This window comes from Metopolophium dirhodum, chromosome 7 (assembly GCF_019925205.1).
Source record: "Metopolophium dirhodum isolate CAU chromosome 7, ASM1992520v1, whole genome shotgun sequence".
Taxonomy (NCBI): Eukaryota; Metazoa; Arthropoda; class Insecta; order Hemiptera; family Aphididae; genus Metopolophium; species Metopolophium dirhodum.
In genome coordinates, this window is record NC_083566.1 from 10114118 (window position 1) to 10127464 (window position 13347).

Sequence of the window (13347 nt, forward strand, 5' to 3'; positions counted from 1 at the left end):
GATATCACTATTCGCACTATAGCCAAGTTTGACTGATTAAACCTTATTGTACTTTTATTGTTCAATAATAAAATAGTAAATTTCATTGAAGCCATTTAAGAGGACAAAAAACTGCACCTACATAAAAACTTTTCACATACAGGCATCCCGGCGATGAAAACTCTAACAATAATGTATAGTGTTAATTATTTGTATAGCTAAATACAGTATACAGTATACCTACATGTATTGTATTGTTCATTGATATTTGACACTATGATACTTTAGTTTGTGATACTAAATTTAATGTTGAATTTGACTTTTTCTTTTAAATTTAAATGCGTTTGATGAATTATGAATAAATAGTACATCAATAAAAGAAATTTCAATTTTTAATTATCACGTGTACAATTTAAATAACATATATTTTATTATTTTAAATTACAACCTATCTATAGTGTCTAGTCAGTGGCGCTATTCAATTATTGTGGATAGGCATTTAAATAATTCTTTGACAACAACAGTATACATACATTTGTTCACAATATAAATGAAATTGATTATATCGACTCTCAAGTGATTTGAAAATAATAGTACAACACTAAAACTATTTTAAAATAAAAATAAATACATACATTAAAAAAAAGAATTTGTACATTTTTGGTGTTTATTATATATTTTTATTATTAGTCATATAATATAAAGTATAGTGTTATTTATCAATTTTACGAGGGCATAATAAAGCACGTCATAAACGTTTTTTTTTTTAGTGCTAGAACTACTGTTCATTGTCGAGATAATGACCTGTACCGTGTATTATATTATACGGGGTATCCGGTGAACTGTAGTAAAGACAATATTATTATGTTGACCAAAAGACAAAAATTAAACAACTATACTTCAAATCTTATGTACCTACTACCCAAGGCCGTAACCAGAAATGTATTTCAGGGGGGGAGGAGTTGTCCAAAACATGTATATTGCAATTTTATTGAAATTAGGTTCTGATATTTGGTTAAAAATAAGACATAATATTGAAGCCCTCTGGACCCCCACCCTTCAGATACGGCCTTGCTACAACCTACCAAATAAGACGAAGGCCACCCCGCCGGCGCATGTACAATACACGCACAGTACAAACATGTCGTCTGAGTATTCGTCTTATACGAAAGATACGTTATAGGTGTATAACAAAATGGTTGTCTACAACATGGGTATAACTTTTGGCTATTGTTTGGTCAGCGGTTTTTTGCTACGGGACACGCGGCGATCGTTTCTTATACAACAATCGAACACCCTGCAACGATAACAATGCGACTTACAATATATAAATATCACTATTGTTATATCACTAAGTTAATTCAGTGCTACGCGCAACAACTCGCAAATTGAGCACGTCCACGCGATATCCGTTATAGTTTTGGTCTGTCGACAGTCGACACGCAGCGGCAAGACGCTGTTCGGCGCTGACTAGTATTATAGGTGTGGATTTTAGACCTGCTCTCAGCGTCCCAAGTCTCTGCGTGTTGGCTATCGGTCGGGAGCCGCGAAGTTTGCCGCTCGCCACCAAAACACGATCGATATCAGAACGCGCGATGATGAGTCAACAAATGTTTCGCTACCGTGTAACACAATATGTAGAGTATATTATTATTATTTTTTCTACTATCAGTGTGGTGCGTAGACGATCGCACCGGAGTGCGTAGACATATTATTTTCCCGAATCCGCAGGCGTGTACAGTGGCAGGTATTAACATTATTATCACAAAATATTATAATACTGTTTACGGGACTATAATATTGTTTATTGATGAGCGTTGTACAGGTGCGCGATGATTATAACATGTTTATTATTCAATGATATTTAAACGTTTATAACTTTGTTACAATAACGTGTTATGTACCGTTTTTAGCGGTTATCGAATTTCTCGAAATTCAAATCGCAAGTAAATAAGGGTTTATTTATTATCTATGCGTGATGCGTGTAAATAAATACCTAATAAAATTGTTGGATCCATCTCTCGACAATAATACGTACCTACGTAACCTACCTACGCAAATGCCAAATATTGCAGCTCACATATTATTATCGTGTTATTTTTATATACAAGTGTAACGCCGTGTAAGTGCCTACCTATACAACGGACCTGCAATATTATATTGTTGTTTTCTCGGTGCGATTATATTTTATACAACGTATAATTGCGATTTCATAATTGCCAATCAATGCAGACCATTTTAATAATGTTTATCGTGGTATAATTGTTAGATACCCAACAGTTTTAAATTCTGAGCGGAGCGATATAGTTGTCAAAAGCGCAAGAAAAACCAAATGAAAATTAAGGAAAAACTGGAATTTTTACGCAAAATCGGTTTTCGACCAAATCGATTTTCGTTTTTTGTGTAACACTATAACAAATTACCGTAGATACATGAAATATTCACTGAATGTTTATATTATCATTTTATATACGACATAAAATTTTCAAAATATTTTGACTTGTTTTGAGCTGCTTACGGATATATTAAGTTTCCAATTTGTTTAGTTCTTTTTTTTCTATAAACATCAACAAAATGTTATTCGTTGTGTCAAAAAGCTTGAAAATGTACTACAAGGCTCCTAATATATTGTTACAATGACAGATGAAAAATATTAAAAATACATAGCCACAATTTTTTTTTTATAAGCAATTAAAATTCGAATTTTGACAAAAGGCATAAAAATCACGAAAATGTGCACATTATTTTGAATTGGAAATTCCTAAATATTTTTCTTTTTAAATCTAAGGTGTACAATATATTAATATATATAATACCATTCATTTTATACACGATTACAACTTTATAATATCTTTGTAAGTTATCCACATTTTTAGAACTTCCCAATATTTTAGGTCTTGTTATGCACATTTATGTTATAGTGTCTAAATACACATCACTGACCCAGACCAAAAAATAAAGTATTATGATTTATGATATAGGTATATATAGGTATTAGACGTTTATTTGTTTAAACATGTATAATGATATCATAAACTCACGTGATGTTAGTAGTGTTTTGCAATTAACACAATATATATATATATATAAAGTGACATGCGACACTGCAGTTTTCTAAGAAATCATGTAAACTGTATATAGATATATAATTAATTTTTTTACGGCAATACAAAATATCTACTTATTCTTTTTGTTATGTTTACAACAGAAAGTGGTCTACATGTAAAATATATTAACACTAGTGTTTATTATAATACTGCAGGTTATTGTCATTTTTGGCAACCTACTTATTTAACGGTATACGGTTTATGAATAAATGTTAAGCAAATTAATAACAATACAAAGAATGTGATAAGAATAACTCTACAAATTACTTATTAATAATTTGTGTGAAATAAAAATCTTTGAAACCTACATATTAATACTATCATTGCTTTATATAGCAATTTGTTGAAACAATATAAACAAGGCCAAGCCACTTCTAAAAAAATATATATTTAATTTTTTTGTTATTAGGTGCATCATAATAGTATAACGATATAAAAAGAGGAGGCAATTGTCTAAAATGTAAAGTTCTTATTAGAATTTAAATGGTGGAATTATAAAAATAATGTTAGTATACAAATACGGCAGATCGCCAACTTTTTGTTTTATACGTGAAATGTACATAATATGTGCGTTTATCCTTTAGGGGATTCCATACCGTGATTTTCTGTTTTTGTTTAACACACGCGTGACATAGGATTTTTGACAGATTCTTTGCCAAACATATCAATTGATCTAATGAAGTGATGAGAATTCTGAAAACAGATTTGAATTCGTCGCCAAGTCTACTTGAAATCGACTTTCCTATAATTTGGATTTTTTGATTTTAGCTTCTCCAAAAATTGAAATACAAAAATGTTTAAATACTCTTTTTTAATATAACGTTTTCTGGAATTTTTAGGATATTATCAAAAATGTGGGAAAGTCGATTTCAAGTAGACTTGACGACGAATACAAATCTGTTTTCAGAATTCTTATCGCTTCAATAGATCAATTGGAATGTTTGGCAAAAAACACGTCTAAAATACTATGTCGCGCGTGTGTTAGACAAAAACAGAAAATCACGGTATCGAATCCCCTTAAACTTAATATATTACTCATATAGGTGATATAATAGTCAAATTTAAACTAAAAGAATAAAAATGTATTCAACAGCACATTATGTGCTCAATGAACAAACAATATTTATACATAGTATATAGTTTTATAGTTATAGAAAATATTATAATAGTTTATTAAAGTAAGCGATTTAAATTGATAGTTATATATATTATATATATAAAATAATAAAATATAATATTAATGCTAATAAAAAATAATTGTAAATGTTCTTCTTTTTAGTCGTGCTTATCTACGTAATAGTGCTGTAACAACATAGGAACTATCTACAATCTACTATTGAACTGTAAAATGATAACCACAAAAAAAAAACATAATATAATTTTCTTTTAATCACTAATGTATTATATAATTTAATTTTAGTGAATAATTCCAGAAATATATAATATTTTAATAAATTACCTTTAAACAATATATCAGCGAATAATTTTTGGAAAACATTTTTTATATTTTACTGAAAAGCGCGTATAACATAATACTTTCGATTGATGAACTTATAAACAATTCAAAATTAAACTATTGGATAAGACCATGATATTGTTTCGACCGTTGGAAATCACATTATATATGCTATTTATTTGTTTATTTCAAAAAAATAAGTAGGTACCTAACCTTATTGTTGATCAACCGGTTTGCAGAATATGTTTTAGTATTTTACAGTAAGTATCTAATTCTCTAGGAGTTCTATAGTATTTAAAATATATAAAGTGTACACAACTACACAATAACGTACCTACAACCTACTTTTGTTTCAAACGCCACGCCGCAGCGATAAGTGTACTAGATTTCCGTTGGTCAAATGTATACTTTACTACTTTATAGTTATTGTGAGAGAATTCGTTTTTAAATTGGGAGAGAACCTTTTTTCGAGAATTGGTAGTGTTTCTATAACAAGGAAAAAAATGACTCCATCGGGTTGGCCCAGCTACTACTTTAACGCAACTCGGGGTACATCGTACATATGGTCTGTGGGTGGTGAAAGGTGTCGGCGGGGATTGGGGAATAGTAATAAAATTCTCTAGACGCCGTAAAAATGTACACAATACGTATCGACACAATGTGGCAGAGGGGCCGCACTTCTGTAAAGAAGGGTTAAGGACCTCCCAAAGTTTGGTTCCAAATAACAATAATAATCGCGACAAAACGTGAAAAATAAAACAAGAAACGTCTTAGATGTTCAGAGGAGCAATGAAAAACAATGCAAAACGCCGACAAAGAATTCGACGATTATTCACACTTATTTTATAATAGTTTGACCTTTCCTGTATAGTAAACATATTGCCATTTGTCAACACGATGATAGTCGCCATTATGACGAATTCTTACGATTAGCCCAAATATTACATTAATTGGGTTTTATTAAATTCAAATTGCATTGTACATAATTGCAGTCTAATGTCTACTTATTTTTGTTACGTATCTACAATATACATAAAGTATGAGTACAAAAATTATGCTTGTGTGCATATCCTGTGTATAAAAAGCAATCAAGTAAAGATATTGTCGATCGTTTTGATACAAAATCTCATTCAAAAGTTATTACAAATGTCATCTATAGATGTATTTTTCGTTTCTCAAATCAAAATCCTTAGAAAAAAATACCAAGCAAATATGAGTTTTTTTAAAAAATATAGATATTGATACTCATAACGTAACTTGTAACACTATTTTTTTATTATTTACCTGGCACCTACACTATACAATTTACATATACAATATACATGAATTACATTCTACATCATGTAGGTACATGAAAAAAGTTAAGTAAATCATACATAAATGTGATGTTTTCTAATTTTTAAACGTGATAACTCATTATTAAATCATAATCACTATTATAATTAATAAATTTGAATGATTAATAAAGTATTCGAAACTATGAAGGTTATAAATATTATAAAATATATAGGTAGGTTAATATTTGCGTAAATCTAAGAATATCATGAAGTTTATAACAATATAAATTCATGTAATTATACTCAGAAATAAAAAATATTACCTACCTAATTTACATAATTATACTATATTTTATTAAATATTGATATGAAAATATAAAAAAAATTTCTTTCCGAAACTTAGTTCGATTTATTTTAGTTGATTAATTATAATATAAATTATGATTTATGATTATGTAATTATTTACCTATACATGCAACCTATATAATGTTATATTATGAACTTTGCGAGAACATCGATTTATAAAATTGTGTTTTTATAGTAAGTACATATATTTTAACGTCACAGAATATGAGTAGAAATCATTACAATAACTTGTTATACATAGTACACTGTGCTTTTGATTTCTATCGTGTTTAGTAAATGTATTGATTTTATGTATGCTAAAAATAGAATACATTAAGTATTATGCAAATTTCAATAAATGTAAAGAAAATACTTTTTATAACAGGTAGGTAACAAGTAACAACATAACAATACTATAACAGTTTGTATTACAATGTTATAAATAACAAACAATGAATTTAAGTTTGTTCAAAGATGTAAAACAAAATACTTCACATAATAGCCTATTCAAAAATTCTATATTTTATGCACACCTAATTTTAAATTATTTATACTATTGAGTTCGATGTTCCTAAACTATAATTTTTAAATATAAAAAACACAAGACTAATGTTAAACACGTTGCAATAGTACCTCTTCTCTTAATCCCTTTAAAAAATCAACCAAATCGACAGACAATAATTGATATATTTTTTTTCGTATTCAACTTATAATATTATAATGAACCAAAAAATTCTGACTTACTCAACAACACCGGCGTGCCGATGTAATATTATATTATTATATCGGCATCAGATTGATTCTCTCGCCAGATCCCCGCACGTTGACGAAGGGTTACTATACTCGTCGGCCGTATACGATATAGGTATATTATATAGATAATATTATAAATTACAATACGTCAAAATTAAACCTGTTAACATTTAATCTCGTACGAAAATTATTACGCTCTCGCACACGAATACCGCCATAATACTGTATACGATTGACGGGGGTGTGATAATTTTCAAAACGGTACAAAATGAAAACTCTCAAACGACGGTCCCAATCGATACACTACCGCACGCGTCCGCCACGGCCGCACCACTGCCGGTCGGTCCGCGGTCGGTCGTTCATTCAACTTGCCGCTACCGATGACGCCGCCGCCACAGCCGTCTGGTCCGTGCCCGACGACAATATCTGCGGTGGCCGTTGTACATGTGCAGCATCGGTCGCCCGTACGTAAATTATACGGAGTGGTCTGTTTGTAAATGGCTACACTGCGTGTATAATTGTCTAAAAGCCGAATTTTGAAATTTTTTTGAAAAATAAAAAAGGTTTTGAAATGTATCGTTATGTATAGGTATAGCTAAATAATATCATGATAATACTTATGAATATTACAAAAACTGATCTAATTTGTTTGTATAGTGATACATAATGTATATACCTACATATAGGTGAGTAGCGGACACTTATTTATTTGATGATTTGTGTTCACCTATATTATATATGCATCAAACTGTTATCAAAGTGTTAGATAATAATATTCTGCTTCCAATATTGTGAAATTAAAAATATGAGTTTTTCACTATAAGACAATCAGAGTGCTCACTAATATTTCAGTGTTTATCCGTGTATAAATATTCGTTTTTATTTTTCAAAACCATGCAATGAAATTTGTTTGGGAATATTAGTATAGCTAGTAAAATGGATCACCCTGTATATTGTGCGTGTATGCAGTAAATTAAACGGTGGACCCGTCCGACAGACGTTATTATTTGCGGGACGAAAACTAGTTTGCAGTTTTTATAGTTGCGGGCTATTCTACCACATATAGAATGTAATAATGATATTTTGAAAACGGTTGAGCAATGTCATTGTGCGTTCGTGCATGCTGCATATATATATATATACCACGATCCCTGGATATAGAAGTCTTTTAAGTTTTAACAAGGCGAGGGGCGATGACGGCAACTGGAGAAGTGGAGAAGCAGTTGCAGTAGCATAGCCCCCTTTAAAGTTTGTACTCTAACACATTTGAACAAATTTCAAGTATGAATTAATATTATAATTTATAACACCATTAGCTCAACGTTCAATTTTCTGATAGCCATTGGCGGCTATCCCATGGCATGATGTTAGGACTTGGAACACTGATATTGAATACCGGTTAAGAGTTTAAGACCATTGAAAACCAAAATCGATATCGAAACTTAAAGCGAAATCGAAACAAATAATATCGGTAATCAAAACCGAAATTGTAAACGAAGAAAATAAATACCGAAATCGAAATCTTAAAAAGCTAATATCTACCGATATTCAAAATTAAAATTGAAATAGGAAAAAATAAATATCGGTATCCGAAACCGAAATCGAAATAGGGAAACATTTTTTTCAGTTTCAAGCACTGCATGGTTTAATACATATTTATTTACACATACAATTTAATGAGTGATGAGTATTAAGGTTGAAATATGTGTCGTGTGATATTATTGTCAAAATATGTATTTTGTAATGAAGTAACTTACCTAGTAAGAATAAAGAGTAGGATTATTGTAAATATAATAACATATTTATTTTTTTTTTTTTTTAGTTAGTAGTTGTACAATCTGTAAAGAAACATTTTTACAATAATCACAAATGATGTTGTGGATTTCTATAAAATTTTAGATAAGATAAAATTAAATCAACAACATTTAAGAGACAGGGGCTTGTGTGAAGTGGCCATCAATTGATGGAACTTCATGGAATTAATAAATTAAAATTTTTTTCGATGAATCTTAGCTCGTAGACATTAGACTAGATTCTATTAGATTAGTTCTGCAGTTCGACATTACCATATTATATCCTGGTATGAATAGTAATACAATGATAACTGCTGAAGTGTTTACCAATGATACCAAAAGGCAAGAATAGTTTCACTACCTATATTATTTATAACATTTATATGTACAATCTATTATAATGTAATTTTAAATTCAGATAGTACTTGAATACGCATAGGCGTAATATGGTTGGGGCAAGGGGGGGGGGGGAGAACTGCCCCCTCAGATATTTAACTGAGTGGGTAATAGTCAGTGTTCGGATTAGATAAGTATTTTTTTATCTAGATAAGAAAAAAGATACAATTTTTTTTTAAATGGGTTTTAAATTTAGGTATATTTTAGTTGGGCACTAGGAAAATAATAATAATAATGATATAAATTAAAATAATTAAATTATTTATAAACCATAAACTTGGTTTGAGAATCTGTATAAATATTTAAAATGCGTTTGTACAATTTCGGGATTTTTATCAATAAAAAATGTATCTAGATGAATTTATTTAGATTAGTAAATAAATTATCTTAGATGAACGTTTAGATACCTTATAACTATTTATCTAGATAAAATAAAAGATGAACAAATAATTATCTAGATAAGTCCGAACACTGGCAATAGTGTTATTTTAGTCACTTTACTTTATAGATTTTTAGTTTTACCCCAGATTACGCCTATAATATGATAGTACGTGTACAATCTTTATTGTTCATGTAATAACAATTTATACCTAGAGGTGAGAGATTTTTTTAATTGAGTTGTTTTTGTAATTGTTAATGAAAACTGTACGAATAGAGAACGGTAAGTGTGACAAAAGGGAGACGCTAAAAAAAATAAAATAATAATACACAGAAGGTTTATAATATGAACCGTAAAATTATAGTATAAATAATAATAATAAAATAACCCACTGATGTGGCCCTTACTATGAGCCGAAACACTCGAACAGTAAATAATTAAAAACAATGAGCTTTACAACAATAGTAAATAGTAATATAACAAGCAATGTAAATACCATAGTGAATATTATAATAAAAATAAACTGTTACACTGTGATTATAGCCTAAAAATAAAATACCTACTAACTAAAAAGAACTGGGCAATTATTAACGCCCACGAGTATAATAATAATTGAATGCAAATAAAATAAAATAATTTGGCCTTTAGAGCATATTCAAGTAGAATAATAAAAGGATGCAGCTATTCGCGCAGTATATTAACAACGTACGCGGTTCTGCTATCATGATTCATGACAAAACTAAAATTATATCATATTATATTATTACAGTGACAGAATATATATAGGCCGCTGACCCATATTATCTTCCGCGGGGCTCGGTTGACGGAGCACCCGCGGAGCAGCAAGTTGCCGATACACTGCCACTGATTACAATGTAATAACAAGAGGATCCGGACAAAAACAAGGTAAATACACCAAAATAATATAATTTACGTGGATGTTGATTTTAAAATTTAAATATTATCACAAATGTTGAAGTCCAAGAAAAAGCAGTTGGTCTGCAGCTGTAAATAGTAGCTACAGAGAACCTTACCTATTATGCATTGCAGAGTATTCATTGGATAATGGATGTGTTCAATTTGAATCCATTAGGTATATAATAATAATTGTAAACGAAAAACGATTCTGAGCGGAAACGGTCTGGTCGGCCCATATAATTTATTTTTGGTGACAAATATTGTAACGTTATTGTTGGATTAGGTAATTAAAATTATTTTGATCTCGTTATTACTTACTTTGCACCAATTGTTTTTAAATATAATACAACACACAACTTACAAACACGTTTCAATAGTACCTAAAGTAAAACTAAAAATTCGGACTTACTCAATAGCATTTGGTATGAACCGAACGTGGTTTAAACTACTCTTTAAACTTTTCTTATATCTCCAAGAACAATTTGAAATGTTCACAAAAACGGTTATGTAGTTGTTGAATACATAATATATAAGCTACGGCCTACGATACATATTACATGATGATGGCATACATTCATACATACATACATTCAACTTTCATATTTGTTTTAAGATATTATTTATTTATTCGAAGCCATATGCTTTTACCTCATATGCCCGAGTAACCAATGGCAACCATTTATAAAAAGTTAAAAATACTAATGTCTACTAATTATTTCTCCTATTACTATGATAAGCTGTAACTTGTAACCAATAGCAAACATTTACAAACAAAAAAAAATGTTCGATTTCCTCAAAATCTTTGTGTAAGCACCTCTCCGGGTTGGACCTACCGGGTCCAATTATGAATCTATACCATCCAGTCACCATTCTCAAACGCACACACAAAACGTCATAAAAATCGGTCCAGCCATTTAGTAGAAGTTCAGTGACGTACGCACGTACAGAAGAATTATATAAATTATATAATCAAATCGAATACAGACTTTTCAAAATATTGCATTAAGAAAATTAACGAACTGGATCCTTATGTTTCTAATCATACTCTTCACACTGACCTAAAAATCAAAACTGTTAACGAAGAAGCTACTTATTATAAAAGATTCTATAATCGGCTTATTGCAACTCATTCCAATCCTTTAATTAAAACTCTTTCGTCAAACGTTATTCCGGGTAATCCTCCAAGGCACCTAAAACGAAATTGATGTAGAGATATGCCAACTTAATATAAAATTAAAAAAAATAAATAAATAAATATAGGGTGATTTATAAAGCGTAAAACACTCATTATCTCAAATTTTGAAAATATTTTTTTACATAGTTTCAAGTTGTTAAAAAGACTATGTTTTTATTAAAATTGTATTTTTAAATATTTTTTATCTATATAATTTTTTAAGTTTTTTACTTTTTTGAATGACAACATAGAGTTTTAAGTTCATATTCCAAAGCAGAATATTTTTCTAAGTATTTTGATTCATAAAAATCTAATTTAGGGCGAGTAGTCTATGAGGTATAAGCATTTAAAGTTTAGATGGGCGGAGTGGAGTGGTATGGGGTTACCCCATGTGTGTCCACTACTCTGCTTGTCTAAACCTTAAATACTTAAAACTCATATACTACTCGTCCTAAATTCGATATTTATGTATTAAAATACTTAGAAAAATATTCTGCTTTGGAAAATGAAATTAAAACTCTGTGCTGTCATTCAAAAAAGTAAAAAACTTAAAAAATTATAAGGATAAAAAATATTTAAAAATATAATTTTTTAATAAAAATGTTGTTTTTTTAACAACTTGAAACTATGTAAAAAAATATTTTCAAAAACCTTAATACTTTTTGAGATAATGAGTGTTATACGCTTAATAAATCACCCTGTAATATATATAATTATAATATATAATATATATATATGAAAATTAATGTATAACCTCAATTTTTAAGTGTCATCACTGGGTGGCTGCTTTTATCAAGCTTATTCATGTATTATATTTTGTATTTCAGCTAATCCTCTTATTGTGCCCATGTGGTACAGATTGTGTATTTAACAATAAAGGAAAAAAAAAATTATATAATATAATATAAAGACCCACTATTATATTATTATTCACTCCCAGTCTGGGAAAACCATATTTTCTCTCGTGATGAACATAATTAAATGAAATTGACAACATTTTGTGTACGCATTAGCTATTGCGCACGATAAAACTATCGTGAATTCGATGACGAACCAATGACACATCATCCCGTTTATTCGAAACAGTGAAAGGGCTCCAGCGTATCATGTTTTAAGGAGTAATATTTAGGCAATTCACATGACATGAACATTTGGGCTATGTCTATGTGTGAGTAGTAAATTAACATTAGTGAGTGTTTCCGAGAATCGCTGTAATACCGCGTCGGGCAACCACCGCCGGATGTAACTCTCGCACGCGCACGCACATGTCAATATTTAGCGAAAAATGATTTTGTTCTTGTTTGCACATCTATAAAAACTACTAAAAGCGGTAGTAGATTAAACATACTTCCTGAAGTTTGATTGTAATTTCGAAAAAATGGTTGAATTTATAAGCTTCTAGGCTATGCTCTATAGGATCACTTTTTTTAAATTTAAAATCAGATGTGCGGATGTGCCCAAAATAAATACAAATGTAATGCAATTATTCAATGGGATTTTTAAAAAAAAATCTTGAATTTAGGTCCTTAAAAAAAAAATTTTAAATTGACTTAAAAAGCCTAGATATTTTGTCAAAAAGTTTATAAACATACATGAATAAAAAATTTTAATTGTACATACAGTATGTGTAATTAACCCCCGCTTATTGGTCTAAACCGTATGTAAAATACGTGAGCTGCGATCGAAATGTAAAGCATATTGATTAATTATACATTTTTTCTTAATTTTCTTTATTAATAATTTTTTCTATTAGCAGCCATATATACTGG

At 29.6% G+C, this 13347-nt stretch overlaps 1 protein-coding gene across 1 annotated transcript in view; it reads right to left on the minus strand.

Annotated features, from left to right (window-relative positions):
* Positions 1–7292, minus strand: part of LOC132949084 (matrix metalloproteinase-2-like) — a 46331-nt gene extending 39039 nt beyond the window's left edge. The window contains exon 1 of the mRNA XM_061019859.1: positions 6910–7292. The gene's annotated coding sequence lies outside the window, so the exon portion shown is untranslated. The remainder of the gene's footprint in view (positions 1–6909) is intronic.
* Between the last annotated feature and the right edge of the window lie 6055 nt (positions 7293–13347).